This window comes from Portunus trituberculatus, chromosome 42 (genome assembly GCF_017591435.1).
Source record: "Portunus trituberculatus isolate SZX2019 chromosome 42, ASM1759143v1, whole genome shotgun sequence".
In the NCBI taxonomy this organism is placed as follows: domain Eukaryota; kingdom Metazoa; phylum Arthropoda; class Malacostraca; order Decapoda; family Portunidae; genus Portunus; species Portunus trituberculatus.
This window is the reverse complement of record NC_059296.1, coordinates 26,736,369-26,743,868: the sequence shown is the minus strand read 5'-3', so window position 1 is coordinate 26,743,868 and position 7,500 is coordinate 26,736,369.

Here is a 7,500-nt window from a genome sequence, read left to right as displayed (position 1 = left end):
GGGAATGGAAGCAAAAAGAGGAAGAGAGAGAAGGAGGAATCAAAGAGAGAACGGTAGGCAGGGAGAGAAGAAAGGAAGAGAGGCAGAGAGAGGGAGGGAAGGGAGGCAAAGAGAGGGTAAGAGAAGGAAGAAGCAAAGGGAAGGGAGGGAGAGGAGGGAAGGGAGGCAGAGAGAGGAGAGAGAAAGGACGGAAGGGAGGCAAAGAGAGGGAGAGAAGAGGGTGAAGAGAAGCAAGGGAGAGAGAGAGAGAGAGAGAGAGAGAGGGAAGGAAGGCAAAAAGAGAGAGAGAAAAGGAGGGAAGAGTATGGAAGCCAGGGAGGGAAGGAGGAAAGGAAAGCAAAGAAAGGGAAGAGGGAAGGAAGGGAAGAGAGAGAGAAAAGGGAGGCAAAGAGAAGAGAAAAGAGGAAAGGGAGGCAAAGAAAGGGCGAGAGAAGGAAGAAGCAAGAGAGAGAGAGAGAGAGAGAGAGAGAGAACAGGAGGGAATAGAGAAGGAAAGGTAGGAAGAAAAGAAAGGAAGAGAAGCAAAGGAAGAAAGAGGTAAGGGAGGGAAGAGTGAGAAATACATGGAGAGAAGAAGGAGAAGGAAAGGAGAGAAGGGAAGGAAAGAGAAGAAAAGAGAAGGAAAGGAAGAAGAGGGAATGCAAGGAGAGGAGAAAAGGGAAACAAGAAATGAAAAAAGAGAAGAAGGAAGGAAGGAAGGATGGAAGGAAAGAATAAGAATAGTAGGGAGAGAAGGAAGGAAATAAGAAGGAAGAGAGAACAAGGAAAAGAAGTGAGAGAAGAACAGAATGAAAAAGAGAAAAGAAAAAAGAAAAAGAGAGGAAAAGAGGACGCAATATAGAGAAATGGAGTAAGAAGATAAGAAATTGGATGAAAGAAGGAAGAAAAGTGAAAGACGAAAAGAAACTAAAAGAAAATGAAAAAAGAATGAAGTGGTTTGATGAGGAAGAGACAGAGGAAAGAAAGAAAGAAAGGAAAGCAATGAAGAAAAAGAGGGAAAGTGAGGCCGGAATGAAGGAAAAACTTGGAGGAGAATGAAATAAAAAAAAATGCAAGAGGAAAGAAATGAGCAAAGCAAAAATATTGGGAAGGGAATGGATGGGAAAAGAAACGAGGAGGAAATGAAGAAAAACAAAAAATAGAGAGAAAAGAAACTAATTTGAAAGAATAAGAAAAGGAGAGCGGTAGAGAAGGAGTGTGAAGGACAGAATACGGAAAAGAAAAGAGAAGAAATGTTAGTGAAAAAGGAAAAAAAAATGAAAACGACCAGAGAGAGAGAGAGAGAGAGAGAGAGAGAGAGAAAGGAAGAGAGAGACAAAACTATGGAATTAAAAACTATAAAACTACATGAAAAAAATTTAGCAGAAATACGAACACAAGATAAAAAATAATTAAAAGATTAGAAACAAACTGAAAATAAAAAAAATATATAGGATTAACAATGAGAAAGTGAAACGAAAAGTAAAAATCTAAAAATAAAAATAAGGTTTGATGGAATTAAGAAATTGAATAAAACGCACTGGAGGAGTAGCAGAGAGAGAGAGAGAGAGAGAGAGAGAGAGAGAGAGAGAGAGAGAGAGAGAGAGAGAATAACAAAGAAAAAGACATACAAGAAAACAAGAAGAAAAGAATAACTGAAAAATGAAGAAATATAGGAAATTGAGGAAAATAAGAAAAGAAAGAGGAAATAGACAGAAAAAAGACAAAAAAACGAGAGAAAGAGAATAAGCAAAAAGGAAAAACGGAAAGAAGACTAGAGCCAGAAGAGCAGCAACAAGTATATAGAGAGTAAGGAAGGAAAAAAAGAATAAAGGAAGGAGGTGGAGGAAAGAAGAGAGGAAGCGGCAAGATGGAAACTAAAGAAGAAAGGAGAGACGAAGTAAAGAAAAGAAACTGGAAAAACTGCAAAATTGAAAATGACGGAGAAAGGAAGGAAGGAAGGAAGGAAGGAAGGAGGGAGGTCGAGAAGGAGAAGGAGGAAGAAGAGAGAGAAGAAGCAGGATGAGTGAAAAAGGAGAAGGTAAGGAAGGAAAGAACAGAAGAGAAAAGAAAGAGAGATGAAGGAGATAGATGAAAGAAAAGAAAGAAAAAGACAGAAGAAAACGAGAGAAAAACCTGGAAAATAAGAACACGTAGATAGAAAAAGGAAGAAAAGCTAGATGGAATGAAAATGAAGAAAAGGAGATACGAGAAAGCAAGAGAAAAAGAAAATAGAAAATAAGGCAAGAAAAGAGGAGATGGCGGAAGAGGGAAGAGGTGGAGCAGCAGGAGCAAGATGGAAAGGATGGGAAGGGAAGGGAAGAGAAGGAAGGAAAGAAGGAAGGAAAGAAGGAAGGAAGGAGAGAAGGAGAAGGAGGAGGAGGAGTGAGTGAGGTAAGATAATTTGCAGGTTCTCCGCTTCTCTTGCCTCTTTAATTACGTTGCGGGAAATTGAATGACACTTATCGATTAAATGCGACGCCCAAGTGAGTGTCTGTCTGTCCGTCATGCTCTCTCTCTCTCTCTCTCTCCCACACACACACACACACACACACACACACACACACACACACACACACACACACACATACGTTCCTACACTCAAAATTAAAATATGAAAGGAAATAAGAAGAGATAATGAAAAAAAGAGAAAAAAAAACTCAGGAACGGTAACAGTTACAGGGGAGGAAGGGGAAAAGCGAATAAATGGAGGAATTGGCAAAATGAGCAATTAGGAAGGGAAGGGAAGGGAGGGAGGGAAAGGGGAAGCATGGGAAGGGAAGAGGGAGGGAGGTAGGGAGGGAAGGAGGGAGAGAGGGAGGAAAGGGGCAACACAGCACGACTGAACTAAATTGCTGTTTTAAAAATTCACTTGCGAGCTGGTATTTGGAGAGAGAGAGAGAGAGAGAGAGAGAGAGAGAGAGAGAGAGAGAGAGATTATAGACAGACACTAACGGGTAGACAGACAGACAAACAGACACGTAGAAAGTGACGTAAGCAAAAGTAGGTTATTATTATTTTTTCCTTTACAGGCATTAAAAAGAAAAATTGTATTATATTTAGAGAAAATCTTAAGGGAAGGGAAATACACACACACACACACACACACACACACACACACACACACACACACACACACACTCAGTATCAAGCAAAGTATTTTTTTCTTTTTTCGTTTCTTTTTTTTTCATTACTGTCCCTTACTTTATTAATCTTTTTTTTTTTTGTCTTTTTTTGCGAACTTCTTTTTTCCCACTTTTTTTTTATTTTTCAAGTGACACATTTTTTTTTTTTTTTTTCATTTTTCCTCGCTGTGTTTGTTTGAGTTCTCACCTTCATGTGTGGAAAATCAGCGTCATGGTTTCACAATTTTTTTTTCCCCCTCTTTTTTTTTCGGCTTCCACTTTAAAATGAAGCTATATTCTAAAGTGCTAGTTGTATTATTCTTTTTTCTATTCTTTTTCATGATCCTTTTATTTCATTTATTCATTTTTGTACTTAATTATTTCAGGTTTCATTTAACTTTCGCATCTTTTCAATTCGTATTTTTTTTCTTTTTTTTTTACTTTTTTTCGCTTTTGTTCGTTATTCTTTCCACCAATTCCGCGTTCACTCTTTTCTCCTTTCCCTTTCTCCGTTCCTCGTTCAGTTGCAGGAGGGTAGAGTTTAATCTCTTTAAATAGCACCAAGAAGAAAGTGAATGTATAAGAGAGAGAGAGAGAGAGAGAGAGAGAGAGTGAGTGAGTGAGTGTGTGTGTGTGTGTGTGTGTGAGAGAGAGAGAGAGAGAGAGAGAGAGAGAGAGAGAGAGAGAGAGAGAGAGAGAGAGAGAGAGAGAGAGAGAGAGAGAGAGAGAGAGAGTGAGAGAGAGAGAGTGAGTGAGTCAGTCAGTGTGAGTGTGTGTGTGTGTGTGTGTGTGTGTGTGTGTGTGTGTGTGTGTGTGTGTGTGTGTGTGTGTGTGTGTGTGTGTGTGTGTGTGAGTGAGTGAGACAGAGAGAGACAGAGAGAGAGAATGTTACGTTAGGCTAGGTTAGGTTAGAGAGACAAGAGACACACAGACAGAGAAAGCATAGAAATTCAGTTTAATTAAGGAAACCATAAATATTCACCTGGAGAAAGGAAATAGAGAGGTCAACCTTCAGATACACACAAGAATTACACAAAAAAAATGCTGATAATACTAATAGAAATGACATTATGAAGAATGAACTTTATTAACGTGTGAAGAAAACCTAGAACTTCAGATAAACACAAGAATTACACACAAAAAAAAAATGCTGATAATATTAATAGAAATTACATTATGAAGAAAGAATTTTATTGACGCGTGAAAAAAAAACTCAGAAAATGGCGTAAATTGTGGGGGGGATCATTATAGCACATCTGTAACATTCAAGGGGGAGAAAATACGTGATGAGTCTCCCTTTCTTTGATGTAAATATGAAGACTTACCCTAACCTTACTTAACCTTTCCTTTCTCCTCATCCTGTCTCTTAAAATTTACTCTCATAGGACCAGTAACTTAAATCAGAGCATAAGTGCATAAGAGAATAGTTATAAAAAGAAACTATCAACAATTTAAGCCTCATTTCCAAGCTAACCTAACCTTACCTAGTCTAACCAGATACCCCTCCAAACCACTCGCTCTCTTCCCCGCAGGCCATGAGGCAGGCGGTGGAGGTGTGAGGGGTCCGGCACGCTATCATAGACAACCTGCACCTCAAGAAAACATCAAACCTACACGAGGGAGGTTCTATACAAAAAAAAAACCTACCTATTCCTACTCATCATCCTCATCCATAAATCTATCTTATCTTTTAAATATCCCTTTGACTCACCACTAACAACCTACTAAGTCTATTCCATTTATCTGTCACTCTATATGAAAAGCAATTCCTTCCTATCTTTTCTTTATATCTAACTACGATACCTTAAATGTAATCCAATGACTGAAATCACACCAGGTACTCCTTATAACCAATTCTTAAGACAGATTAACTACATTTCTTCCCCTTTAGTATAGTTTCTTATTCCTTCTACTTTCTCCCTTTATAAATCCAGTAACTTCAATTCTTTCCCTTAAACCCTTGAGTACCATGACGCGTTTCCATATTAATTCTGCTTACTATTTGGTGATTTTATACACTTTCAGAAACTTATGTAGAGAATTCGAATAGTGAAGAATGGACCATTAACCTTCTCACCTCTATAGACCCTTCCTAATGTCAATAAAAGGGTCTAATCGTACACAAATCTCAAGGTAAAAAATGTGTCCCAGTACTGAACAGGTTAAATTAGATTCCTCATAAAAAAAGATGTATGTAAAGTACTAAAACTCCCTGCCTGCCTCTGATTTACTCCTACATATGAAGTGACCTATCTTAAGAGAAAGATTTCAAGACACCTCTCTAAGTTTAAATAATCCTTTTGACTCTAAACTTAGGAAACGGCATCTTTAATAGACCAGTTTTTTTGCTACCTTCTTTTTATCCCTTGCCCAGAATCCCTCTTGCATGAAAAAGAACATTAAATCCCATTTCATAAATCCAGTGCTTTAAGTCAAATCCTTCAAACCTGGTCCTTTTAATCATGTTGCGTTATAGAGTTAGTGTGACAGGAGTGAGTGATTCATTCCGTCATAATCATCTTGTAGCGTCAGTATATTTCACAGCCAGATGAGTGTGTGTCAGTGCTATCTAACAAGACGCATCTGTGTTAGTAGCCGTACCAATTTTTCCCGCTCGTCCAGGCAATGCACTGAGGCGGATGTTGTGTTTTTATTGATGAATGTTCAGAGTGGTTGTATTGTCTTCCCTTTGTTAGTTTGGGTTTATTGTTATTTCTTTATTTTCTTTATTTTTTTTTTTTTTTATTATCGCTCTTGGTGGTGGTGGTGGTGGTGGTGGTAGTGTAATTGTTGTTGTTGTTGTTTTGTCATGATTATTATTGTTGTCGTCGTCGCCATTGTTGTTGTTGTTGTTGTTGTTGTTGTTGTTGTTGTTGTTGTTGCTGCTATCATAATCAACATCATTTCTTTTGTCATGCACACACACACACACACACACACACACACACACACACACACACTCAACTTTAAGACAGACTGCGTTATTCCTGCTGTGTGCCTCGTGGTTCACCTTTCTACTCCTGTTCTTCCAATCTAAATTTTCACTTGTGACTTGATCTGCCCAGAGAATTCAGTTCACACGTGTATAGCTCAATTTTTACGAATAAATGTAATAACTCATGTGACATTGATGGATACCTTTCCTATAGATACACACACACACACACACACACACACACACACACACACACACACACACACACACACACTGCTTGCGATACATTTTCTTGCTTGATTTGATGGATAAACTCACCCCATCCGCCGCGGGTGACAGGTGGCTATCTGGACGTGATTGGTGGTGTCTGGGTGAAGGGAAGCGAAGTTATTCATCCTCAAATTAATCTGCACAGGCTACAGTACATGGAGGGTCTTTCCTAACCCAACCTGAAACAAAATGTATACTTTCTTTTTATAATCTCCTCACCTGAACCTTCAATCTCTACCTACTCTAATTAAGAAACTAACGGTGCGTTGTTTCCTCGGAGCATTTATCTTAATGAAGAATCAAGTGAAAGTACACAGGATGGAGCCTTAAAAATTATGATCCTACATGATCGCGCCGCCACAAAGACACGCCTCAGTCACTCCAGACAGGCCAGGCATGGTGTGTTCACCCTGGGACGCCCTTTTAATGGTCCAGCCTACGATTCACGGGCTTCAAACTATAATTTGTTTCAGTTCCCTCTACATTGTCATGCGTTGTGCGGTGTCAAAGGCTTCCTAAATTGGTGGTAAATTACATGATTGGCTATTTTTTGATGCAGTTTACCGTTGTTGTAACTAAACACCAGCTGCGTTTTTTTTTTTTTTTCAGAATTCTATTTTTGGGGATTGAAAACTGTGGTGTTTATTATTTCAGCTTCGTGCTATATTTGTCTTTTTTCATGTATTATGCAGCGTGAAGCAATGAAGAAAGCTGTGTACGCATATAGCCACGGGAGAGAATGTGTGATGTGTAGTTCGCTAATGGCTTTTGTTAATATTATAAACTCAATAACACCTGAAGCTGATACTTTATTTTTACATAATTTTGCCTTGTATGGTTTTAATGAGCAAGGGCATGATTAAGGATACTAAAATAATTCCATCTTCCATCCATCTTCTTATCTTCCATCTCCATCACCCATCTTCACTTTTTTAAGAGAGGTTTCAAGACATTTGTCCCTTTATTTTGGCTAACTCTATTGACCTGCAAGGGGACTGGCAATTAAGTGGACCTTTTTTGTTGTTGTCATTGCCCTTGACCAGTTTCCCATCTTACATGAAAAAAAAAAAAATTAACCACTCTGTCACTCCTTGTAAGTCAATGATGTCTTTTCAAATTTCCCTTTAAGCTTACATCAAAACACAACCCCAAGATACTGTAAGCCCAAGAAACAGCCACGCCAGAGGTCAC